Source organism: Geotrypetes seraphini, chromosome 6 (assembly GCF_902459505.1).
Source record: "Geotrypetes seraphini chromosome 6, aGeoSer1.1, whole genome shotgun sequence".
NCBI lineage: Eukaryota > Metazoa > Chordata > Amphibia > Gymnophiona > Dermophiidae > Geotrypetes > Geotrypetes seraphini.
In genome coordinates this window covers 246107680-246120382 of record NC_047089.1, presented here as the reverse complement: position 1 = coordinate 246120382, position 12703 = coordinate 246107680, and positions in this window count along the sequence as shown.

Here is a 12703-nt window from a genome sequence, read left to right as displayed (position 1 = left end):
AATGACCTGAAGTGGAAGACTATTCCAGCGATCAACCACCCTTTCAGTGAAAAAGAATTTCCTGGTGTCCCCGTGCAGTTTCCCGCCCCTGATTTTCCACAGATGACGGCAGATAAAGACCTGAACGGTCCATCCAGTCTGCCCATTAGTTATACCCATTACAAATACCTGATTAAATTAACTTGTCTCTTCTTTGCTATTTCTGGGTCATAGGCTGTAAAGTCCACCTGGTATCGTCTTAGGTTCCAACTGCTGAAGTTGCCATCTAATCAAGCCATTGTGACATCACTGCTGAGGTTGGCTCTTAGGCATTGGTGGAATGAGGTATTATGACATCACAATCTCAGCTATGGAATGTTGCTACTCTTTGGGTTTCTTCCAGGTAACATAGTAAATAGAAACATAGAAATAGATGGCAGATAAGGGCCAGGGCCCATCTAGTCTGCCCACCCCAATGACCTTCCCCTACCTTTCTCTGTGAATAGATCCCACGTGTCTATCCCATTTGGCCTTAAAATCAGGCACGCTGCTGGCCTCAATGACCTGAAGTGGAAGACTATTCCAGCGATCAACCACCCTTTCAGTGAAGAAGAAATTCCTGGTGTCCCCGTGCAGTTTCCCGCCCCTGATTTTCCACGGATGCCCCCTTGTTGCCGCGGGACCCTTGAAAAAGAAGATATCTTCTTCCACCTCGATGCGGCCCGTGAGATACTTGAATGTCTCGATCATATCTCCCCTCTCTCTACGTTCCTCGAGTGAGTAGAAACATAAAAACATAGAAAGATGACGGCAGAAAAGGGCCAAGGCCCATCAAGTCTGCCCACTCTATAGACCCTCCCCTTAATATTATACAATGTTTTACCCTGACCCACTTAGGGATCCCACATGGGCGTCCCATTTATTCTTAAAATCTGGCACGTTGCTGGCCTCGATTACCTGTACTGGAAGCTTGTTCCATTGATCAATCACTCGCTCCGTGAAGAAATACTTCCTGGTGTCGCCGTGAAATTTTCCGCCCTTGAGTTTGAGCGGGTGCCCCCTTGTGGTTGAGGGGCCTCTGAGAAGGAAAATGTTATCTTCCACTTCTATACGTCCGGTGACGTATTTAAACGTCTCAATCATGTCTCCCCTCTCCCTGCGTTCCTCGAGAGTGTAGAGCTGCAAATTGTTTAGTCTTGCTTCGTACGAGAGACCTTTAAGCCCTGAGACCATTCTGGTGGCCATCCTTTGGACCGACTCGACCCTCTGCATGTCTTTGCGATAATGTGGCCTCCAGAATTGCACGCAGTATTCCAGATGAGGTCTCACCATGGTCCTGTATAATGGCATTATGACTGCAGGCTTTCTGCTGACGAAACTTCTACGGATGCAACCCAGCATCTGTCTTGCCCTTGAGGAAGCCTTCTCCACCTGATTGGCAGATTTCATGTCTGCACTAATGATTACTCCTAAATCTCGTTCTGCTGAAGTCCTGGTCAAGGTCTCCCCGTTCAAGGTATAAGTTCTGCACGGGTTTCTGCTACCCAGGTGCATGACCTTACACTTTCCAGCATTGAAGCCCAGCTGCCAGGTTGAGGACCAGCATTCCAATGTACGCAGGTCCTGCGCCATAATATCTTGTAGATTGTCCTCGCTTACCATATTACATAGTTTGGCGTCGTCGGCGAATAATGTTACTTTACCTTGAAGCCCTTGAGTCAGATCTCCTATGAATATGTTGAAGAGGAGCGGACCCAAGACCGAGCCCTGCGGCACCCCGCTGGTCACCTCCGATGTCTCAGAGAAAGTAGAGTAGAGCTGTAACTTCCCTAACCGCTCCTCGTACGGGAGATCCTTGAGTCCCGAGACCATCCGGGTGGCCATATTTTTTTATTCTAGACTATAATACCCTTTAACTGAACCCAGCCCTGGAATTAACTGTTACACAATGGAATGCCGTCTTTCCTCCCCTACGGCGCAATGCAGGAAACAACCGAACAAAAATACGACAGCAGAGGCAATAGAGTTCCAGCGCCGACTGAAGCAAACAAAATCTTGAGATTCTCTAACCTTGAAAAGAATGACTTAGGGCTTCTTTTACTAAGCTGCGCTAGCGTTTTTTTTTAGCGTGTGCGGTACTGTAGCATGCGCTAAAACTGCTAGTGTACCTTAGTAAAAGGAGCCCTTAGTATAGATGTCAGGTCAAAAGCGCGCCGGGACAAAGGCGCGCCCAGACAATTGAGCGCAGTGCGGAGGTGCGCGCCGCTCAAAATTACTGTTTTTAGGGCTCTGACGGGGGGGCGTGGGGTGGAACCCCCCCCCACTTTACTTAGTAGACATTGTGCCGCGTTGTGGGGGGTTGTAACCCCCCACATTTTACTGAAAACTTCACTTTTTCCCTGTTTTTAGGGAAAAAGTTAAGTTTACAGTAAAATGAGCTGGGTTACAACCCCCCATAATGCCGGCGCGATGTCTATTAAATAAAGTGGGGGGGGGAGGGTTCCCTAACAAAACCCCCGTCGGAGCCCCTAAAAACTGTAATTTTCTTCGACGCGCGCCTCCGTCTTGCGCTCAGTTGTCGGCGCGCGCCTTTGTCTATGAACCCTTAGTATATAGCATGTGAGGGAAATGAAGGCCATATTTCGAGAATTGTTTATGTTTATTAAAATTGGGAATCCCACAATTTACAACAGATCAATGCGGCTTGCAAAACAATAAAATTAGTTAAAACAAGAAAAGAACGCCATTATCAATAGGAAAGATAATCTAAATATTGAAGAGAACCCCCCCTTAGACCCACTCGGTTCCACCCATCCCTTCTCCGTTAGGCCCACTCCCGCCCCCCCCATCTCACCCCAGCCCCCCCTGCTGCCTCATTGAGCAGGACAGCGACACCTGTGCGGATGCCGCCTGACTGACATCATCGCGAGGCGTCCATGCATGCGCGGATTTACTCCTGCCCGACGCAATTTAGAGGAGGCTTTTCAAAACCCAGATAACCCTAGGAAAGACGTAATCTAAATATTTAAGAGAACCCCCCTCACTCCCCCCCCAAAAAAAAAAATCTTTTTGTTGTGGTCTTCTGAATGCAGTCTTCTCATGTCCACCGACAATCTAAAAATTACGTTAAATTTTTTTTTTATTTTTTTAATGAATTTTCAAAATAGATTTAAATTTTGGAAATGAAAGTTCAAGTCGAATAACTTGTGGAAGGTTGTTCCATAAGGAAGGAGATAAAAAGAAAAAAGCCGAATTACGAGTTGCTTCATAATGAGCCATTTTTGGAGAAGGAAGTATCAGTTCTCTGAGAGACTTATTAAGAGAACCTCATCCTTTCTATCTCTGCTTCTGCCAGTGTTCTTCCTGGTCTCCTCCTCCCTTGACATCATATTTCCTCCCCCCCCCAAAAAAAAAAAAGCTGGCAAGAGGAATTGGACAAACACGGCACCCTCTTTCTCTGCTGGTTTCCTCCTGAAGTCAAATCAGCTGGGATTCCCAGAGTCCCGCTTATGGAAGGAAGCCAGCAGAAGCTGCAGGCAATGAGCACTGTTTGTGGACGCCCCCTGTTGGCAAAAGGATGGAGAGCAGGACTGGACAGTGGAGGTGGGGAACAGGTGAGAGACACAGGCTGCAGCGGCCGTAGCCCACCTCAGTCTTCTACCTGTGGGTGGCTCTGAGCTAAGGAGGGGAGAGCATTCTGGGGCTGAAGACACGAGGTTGCAAGGATTCTGTGCCCAATTATAGTCAGGGCTCTGGGGAGCACCAGGGTTCCTGTTCTAGAACAGTGCTGTGCACAAGAAACATTGAATCCGCCACAAACTTAAACCATGAGAAATGTGATAGCCTGTATGGTTTGAGTCCGTATGCTGGAAAATACCCGACAATAAATAAATAAAAAACTGTGAATGAAGCCGCGGTTTGCAGCGAAACGGGACCCGTCGGTGTTAACCAACAGTATGCAGCGTGGGCCAGCATAAGCCATCAATTGAATGGCAAGATAAGTAACAAATTCTTTGATGCTTACTAATACCAGTACAGTCAAACCTTGGTTTGCGAGTAACGCGGTTTGCAAGTGTTTTGCAAGACGAGTAAAACATTTGTGCAAATCATGACTCGCAAAACGAGCATTGACTCGATTTGTGAGTCCCCCACCTGAGAACCGGCATCAACCCCCCTCCCCCCCCAAATGAAGGCTTACTCCCATCTGGCACCGGCAGGCAGCACCAACCCACAGGAGGTGCCGGTGCCGTGATTCTCAGAGAGAGCGAGAGCCAGAAGGCCTTGAGCACGCACAGATGCTGAAGGCCCAGTCAGGCAAGAGGCAGGATCTTCGGGAACCGGCACCTCCTGTGAGTTGGTGCTGCATGCCGGTGCCAGATTGGGGGTAAGCCTTCAGTTTGAGGGGGGGGGGGGTGGCGGGCGTTCGCGAGGGGGGGGGCGATGCCGGTTCCCGGGAGTGGGGGGATGTGGAAATGCACCAGTGGCCTCGGGGGTGGGGGATCTTTTGGGGATGTGGTGGGGTAAAGCAGCGCCGGTGGCCGGGGGGGGGGGGGAGAGGGGAGGTGGAACGAATCAAGCGAGTTTCCCTTACTTCCTATGGGGAAACTCACTTTGATATACGAGTAATTTGGTTTACGAGCATGCTTGGAACGAATTATGCTCATAAACCAAGGTTCCACTGTATTTTGGAATTAAGCACAATGCCGAAGATTGCAGTAATATAACTACGGCATGTTTTGATACTAAACCAGTATCAATCTCCTGAGAGCAAACTGATGTTGGTATATAAGTTTTCTTGATAAACAGAAAAACTTTTTAGAATAAAGGAATATATTTAAAAAAAATGAGTTAGATTTTGAAAAGTTCAGAAAAAATTACATACAATATGAGTAAATTATTAAAGGTCATACGTAAGAGTAGTTAAATTAAATGAAGGTTTGGTCAATGGAAGGTAACCATTACCACTGAAAAACAGGGTGAAAGTGGTGTTCCGAGACACAATTCCTTCAAGTTTCAAGTTTATTATGGGACTTGATAAATCGCTTAATCGGATATTCTAAGCGATTTACATTTAAAATTTACAACATAAAATCAAAAAACAATAACAATGCAATACATAATAATATATACAATTTAAATAATGGCTAAAATATTCTAAATTTAAACAATGTTAAATACTGGGAAAGGAGGGATGAAATATAATTTTAAAGTAAAGAAGAAACATTAAGGGCAAATACAAAAAGGATATAGTTAAAACAGGTTCAACCAAATAAATAATTCATGAAGTATAAAATTATGTAGAAAAGGCATCTTTAAAAAGGAAAGTTTTTAACTCAGATTTAAATTTTCCAAGGTCTTTCTCCTCCCGTAAAGTAATAGGGAGGGCGTTCCAAGTTTGAGGTGCCGTACAAGAAAAAATGAGTTGTCTTCTTGTATTGATAATTTTTAAGGATGGGATCGTTAGCAGATTTTGTTCGCTAGAACGTAAAATTCTCTTTGCAGAATATGGAATCAGTGATCTATATAAAAAAGCAGGGGTCTTATTAATTAAAGTTTTAAAGATAATTACACATAACTTATAAGTGATTCTGTAATTAACAGGAAGCCAATGAGCCTCTTCCTAGTTAGATTTCTTCACTAAATCTGCATTGCGTGGTTCTTCTCACGTTCACCATGTCTGCGCAAGTCACGTGGAGGCTAAAGACTCCTTTTGCTAAGGTGCGCTAGCATTTTTAGCGCGGGCTAACCCCCGCGCGACGTGGAAAAATACTAACGCCAGCTCTATGGCGTTAGCGTGTAGCAGCTTACTAAAACGAGCCCTAAGTTTAGAGCGGGGTGCCCATGCCAAAAAGGCACCCGTTTTATGCCTGTTTTGAGACACTCAAAAACGGTCCTAAAATAAAAAGACAATGCTGATGTCATAGGTGTCTTTATAATAAAAAGAACTCGGATATGTGAAAAGTCAATAATATTACGAAACACACTTTCACAAGAAAGAAAAACAATGTCATATATGAATGTAGACAGTACTGCTTTAGTTCAAAGGGGTGTATTTTAAAAAAATGGAGGAAAAGCCTCAGACAGAAGCCCTCCCACCACCACAATGGTGGATAAAGGTGGTTGGGTGATAACCTCACTGGCAAAAAAACCTCCATTGCACTCCCAAGTGTAAAAAAAACTTTAAGCAGGGCTGTCTATGCGAAGTTGATAGAAGAAAAACTTTCAACTTATCTCTGTTGATCGGTACACCGACGGTGGCCAGCGTTTCACAAACTTGCTGCCTCAGGGTGTATCACAATCCGATCAAGCTCTTAACCCTTTCAGGACCATAAGGATCGTAGGCCAATTTTTGTGGTTTTGACGACATTTTTATGGTAAAAAGGGCTTGCAGATGCCAAAAAATTGATTTTTTTTGTGAAATATCATTATTTTTATTTAAAAAAATCACACTTCTGGCTTATGGACAGTGTGGCAAGTGAATCTTCTCGTCAATCTAGCAACGACGCTAATGAATGAATGTCGGAACCAGTTTGTTTACATAAAGGCAGTATCATATGGAATCCGTACATATCAAATTTAGAACTGTAGACTATCCCAATCAAAATTTATAGGATTTTAAAGTTATGGGACAAATATGTCCCTTGGTCCTGAAAGGGTTAAATGGGACGCCGAAACGTCTCTCCTGACCGCTTATGCCTCTGACCTCTGATCCGTTGTGCCAGGGGCATAGCAATGGGCTGGGAGGAGTGGAGCAGGATGGGCAGAGTGGGGGGTGGAACCTAAATCTCCAGCTGAACGAGTCTGCCCCTGGGCAGCTCTGCCACTAGGATGTGCATGTGTGGTGTTTCTGCTACTCAAAAAAGAGTGTACCTTCTTTCCAAACCAGTATGCCCTCTTTCCACTTAGTGCAAACTGTTTCCAAAGAGTAAACACGATGGGGCTCATAATCGAAATTTAAACACATCTAAAAACCTGCCCCAAGTGCCAATAATCAAACCTATTTTTTTGGACGTATCCAGGAACTTTTTAGGCCTCTGAATGCTGCTGTGTGCCCAGAGCTAAAAGGGGCGTATCTGGAGGAGTAGTTAGGGTAGGATGTGGGCTGACCTAGATTTAGGGGAGAGTGTGGCGCAGTGGTTAAAAGCTACAGCCTCAGCACCCTGGGGTTGTGGGTTCAAATCCCATGCTGCACCTTGTGACCCTGGGCAAGTCACTTAATCCCCCCCATTGCTCCACTGGGACAGATAAGGTAAATGCTTGAGTACCTGAATCAATTCATGTAAACCCTTCTGAGCTCCCCTAGGAGAACAGCAGAGAAAACTAAATAATATGAAAAGTTTCTGTCTCTGTTAACCAGAGCGGAGATTGTGACATCACAATGTCTCATTCCACCAATAAGAGCCAATTTAATCAGCGATGTCACAATGGCTGGATTCTCCTTTACTTGGCTCACTTTTGCTACATTTTGATTTCTAGAGTGGTGCAGTGATTAAAGCTACAGCCTCAGCACCGAGGTTGTGGGTTCAAACCCACGCTGCACCTTGTGACCCTGGGCAAGTCACTTAATCCCCCCCATTGCCCCAAGTACATTAGACAGATTGTGAGCCCACTGGGACAGACAGAAAAAAATGCTTGAGTATCTGAATAAACTCATGTAAACAGTTCTGAGCTCTCCTGTGAGAATGGTATAGAAAATTGAATAAATTACCCCCCCCCCCCCAAAAAAAAAAAAAGTCATCCTGCAGGAAAATTGATGGTTTTACAAGACTTCCTGGACAGAACTTATACATTGTGGCTCAGACAATGTAAAAACAGGTATAAGTGCCCAAAAGGTATCTAAAGTGACCACATAACCACTGCAGAAACTAAGTACAGACCCCCCACATACACTCCCCCCACTGCTCATTGACCCCCTCACACACCCACAAAGATCAGAATAAAACCATACATACCTGTCTCCAGAACATCAACACCTAGTCTAGGAAAGCCAAGTAGAGCTGCACGCAGGTCTCTTAAATAGCCTGGGGGGTGGGCTAGTGAACCATACAGAGGACACTCTAAGTATTACATTCATGGTGGAAAATGTGAGCCCCCAAACCCTACTCTACTGCCATGTAAGTGCCACCTGCAGCCATAAGGGCTATTGGGGTTGTGGACAGGTGGATATAGTGGGTTTTAGGGGGCTCACCATAACCTATAAGGGAGTTCTGGTTTATGTGGCACCCTTTTAGTGAACTTCACAGCAGTGCCTTCTAAGGTGCCCCAGTACTCTGTTGCTATGCCAGGGTGGCCAGTCCATCACAATATATATTTTTTTTAGACGTACTGTTTTTGAGAACGGACATTTTCCCGCTGCTGACTTTGGGTGACTAGCGCCCTACGTCCAAATCGGACTTAGGCGTTGGGGGGGGGGGGGGTGAGAGAGGCATGGACTGGGGGGTGGAATAGTTAGGTATACATTTTTGTACCAATAGGGAAATACATGACCAGAGTTTGGGGATGTGCTTTTTGAAACAAAGGAAGAATTTCTCTATATAACAATCCACGCATCACAGGCAAAACCAGAGAGAAATTCACTTGGGTATGCCAGCAGGGACATGCTAGCCCCCTGCTCGGCATATGGGTGTAAGTTCTACTCTCCATTGCATATTCTGAACTGACAATATATTTCTTTCTGCTATGCCTTTGCTGCTGTAATTTTGTAAGTCTTTATACTAACAATAAAAAATACTGTCTGTTTTGGAAGATACAATGCTGTCTCGTAGTCATTCCAATGAGGTAAAATAAGGAGCATTTACTTCAGCCCCTCCACATCTGTAACCTGTTCTGAGGTCTCTGGAGCCAATGGGATAGAAAATGAAATAAATAATTAAATAAATAAATCATCAGTAAAAAATTTAACAGAAAATGCCTTTTTTTCTTGGGGGGGGGGGGAGGGGGGGTGTTTCCGGTAACAACATGCAATGACACAGGAAATATCATTGCCATTTTCAAGTCACAAACAGTCCTTTTCCTCTGCTGCATCATGACCACAGGACGTAACATCAGAAGAGGAGGAACATGGCAAAGGCTAGCCAGAGATGGTCTTTTTTTTTCCTTCCCTACCTGTGATACAAAGCAGCAGATAGGACAGTCCACCTAGTGGCCAAAAAAGGAACTGAGGAACCAATCATGAAATCATTAAAAGTCTTTAATTAAATAAAGTTGATGACTTAATTAAAAAAATTGATGAGTCAACACGGACCATGTTTTGGCCACAAGGTCTGTATCAGGAGTCTAAAATCATACATATAAATATAAACTTATCAAAATATAAATACAATCAATAGTATAAGAGTAAAATTGTATATTGATGAATCAATCAACAAAATTATATAACACCACATTTATATATACATTGAAAAGAATATCACGAGACATACCTAAATACTTGTACAATGCAAATTCTGCAATTTGCATTTAATACATACAGAAGAAAAACAGTTTCCAATAATAGTCTCTACATGGAATTCAAAGCACAAAATACTCAAAGTACAACATAATTAAATACAGTATACCTCTGAAGTTCGCGGGGGTTGCGTTCCAGAAGCACCCGCGAACTTCAAAAAACTGTAATTATTGGATGCGGTTTAGGCGTGGGGATCGGCGGCGGGAGAGGGATGCAGGGGCGATGGCAGCAGCTGCAGAGAGTGCCGATGCGGGGCGGTGGCGCTTGGTCAGGCAGAGTGGATCGGGGGGGCTGGAGGATGCGCACGGTGGGGTCCCGGGCAGGGACCCCGGGGGGGGGGGGGGGATAGAGGAGGTGGACAGGAAAACCTGCAAATGGCTGGGGATGCAAGCTGTGAACTGCGACTTTACAGGGGTATACTGTATAGTGACAATCATTAAAACTGTGCTGTCATTAACCTCCCCCCTTTTACAAAACTGCGAGTGGTTTTTAGCGCCATGTGCGATGCTCTGACGCTCAGAGTTCCCATGAGCGTCAGAGCAGTGCAAAGCATTAAAAATGTTTTTGCAGTTTTGTAAAAGGGGGAGGGGGGATAAGTTACTTAAAGTCCATATAAAATCTGAAAGAAAAAAAAATCTGAACAGTACGTATCAAATTTCTACACGATGAAAATAAATTTAAACGATTGAAAGGATGTGGAGTTTTGCAGACACTAGAAATAAGAGCCTTACTCTAAATGAGAGGGGTCAAAATGACTTGAAACTCCAAAAACCAGACCTGCTCTCTATTCTCCAGACACCTGAAGGGTTGGTGCATTTGAACCCTGGTGAACTCGAATAAAACCTTCCACAAGTTCCCACTTACTGATGTAACACTCGGTTTACAATTTCCACACAAATATTTGGTATAAGGGGCTCATTAGCCCGAAACCCTTCAGGTGTCTGGAGAATAGAGAGCAGGTCTGGTTTTTGGACTATTGCAGACAACCAGAGAGATGAGAAAAAATAGAATCTATTAACAAAACAAAATTTCCAACTCAAAACAGCTGAAAAGTACATATAAGTGACAATATACTGATAAGAAACAGCCATCTTAAAACAGGAGTAGAGGAGTGGCCTAGTGGTTAGGGTTGCAGCATCAGCACCCTGAGGTTGCAGGTAGAGAATGACACGGGGACAAATTTTTTCCCATCCCCGCGGGAACTCATTTTCCCATTCCGTCCCTGCAAATTCTTTTCCTGTCCCTGCCCAATTCTTACAAGTTCCATCCTCATCTGCACAAGCCTCAAACCCTTTAAAATCCTAAGTAGCAACATTCTAGAGCTCAGACTGTGATGTCATAATGCCTCATTCCACCAATGCCTAAGCTCCGTCCTCATCTGCACAAGCCTCAAACCCTTTAAAATCCTAAGAAGCAACATTCTAAAGCTCAGATTGTGATGTCATAATGCCTCGTTCCACCAATGCCTGAGCTCCGTCCTCATCTGCACAAGCCTCAAACACTTTAAAATCCTAAGTAGCAACATTCTAGAGCTCAGATTGTGATGTCATAATGCTTCATTCCACCAATGCCTAAGTTCCGTTCTCATCTGCACAAGCCTCAAACGCTTTAAAATCCTAAGTAGCAACATTCTAGAGCTCAGCTTGTGATGTCATAATGCCTCATTCCACCAATGCCTGAGCTCCGTCCTCATCTGCACAAGCCTCAAACACTTTAAAATCCTAAGTAGCAACATTCTAGAGCTCAGATTGTGATGTCATAATGCCTCATTCCACCAATGCCTGAGCTCCGTCCTCATCTGCACAAGCCTCAAACACTTTAAAATCCTAAGTAGCAACATTCTAGAGCTCAGCTTGTGATGTCATAATGCCTCATTCCACCAATGCCTGAGCTCCGTCCTCATCTGCACAAGCCTCAAACACTTTAAAATCCTAAGTAGCAACATTCTAGAGCTCAGATTGTGATGTCATAATGCCTCATTCCACCAATGCCTGAGCTCCGTCCTCATCTGCACAAGTCTCAAACACTTTAAAATCCTAAGTAGCAACATTCTAGAGCTCAGATTGTGATGTCATAATGCCTCATTCCACCAATGCCTGAGCTCCATCCTCATCTGTATAAACCTCAAACACTTTAAAATCATAAGGGTCCAAAGCTTGTGCATTTAACGCAGAGCTTACAGGAATGGGGCAGGGACAGCGACAGCGACAAAACTGGTGGGGACGTGACAGGGAAATTGAGCTCCTGCAGGGACATATTTGTCCCCATGCCATTCTCTAGTTCAAGCCCAGCATTGTGACCCTGGACAAGTCACTTAACACTCCACTGCCCCATGTCTGTTAGTCAGATTGCAAGCCCACCAGGACAGATAGGGAGAAATACTGGAGTACCTGAGTGTATACCACTTAGGCTTTAAGCACTTTTAAAGTACATTTAAATAACAAAAAAACCCCGGCAATCTAAAACATTACTTGCTGAATGACTACAAGAGCTGAAAAGTGCTTATGACTAACCTACCCAAAGCCAGAAAAAGAGAGACCGACAAAGAAGTAACAAATAAGAAGGCAAATTACCCCCAAGGTATCTGAAACACACAATTGTTTAAAAGCAATGAAACATAACAGCAGACTTACTCGGACAAGTTTTCTTCTGTTTAATGGTACAAAAATTTCAAAAGGAGGTTGGGGAACACTTTTTTGATGTTATGTTTTGGTATGATTTTAGACTTCTGATGCAAGCCTTGGGGCCGAAACACGGTCCGTGCTGAGTCATCAATTTTATTTAATTGAAGACTTCAATTTCATGATTGGTTCCTCAGTTGTTTCTTTTTTGGCCACTAGTGGACTGTCCTTTGTGCTGTTTTGTATCATTGGAGAGACTGTGCAGAGATATTTGTTTTTCTGGTTTGGGGGTGGAAGATTCTTCGCTACCTCTATCAGCCACCCACTGTGATGCTGGAGGGCAGAAGCAGGGGTGTGTGCCAGAGAGAAGCCAGACCCATGTGAGGAAGATTGGGATATACCAAGATTGGGGGAGGGGAAGATAAGAGAGATATTGGGTCTGTACAGGGGGTGGAGAGAGATGCTGGGTATGAGGAGGAGAAGAGAAACTCAGAGATGATGGGTAGGGAGGCAGCAAAGAAGGAAAGAGACCCAGACCCAAAAAATGGGGAGGGAAGAGAGAGATCAGATCATGAGGAGGGATAAGGGTGTGAGGAGAGATATTGGGCCCTGAGTGGGTGGCAAGAGGAGAAGCTGGATATAGGGAGAGATAGAG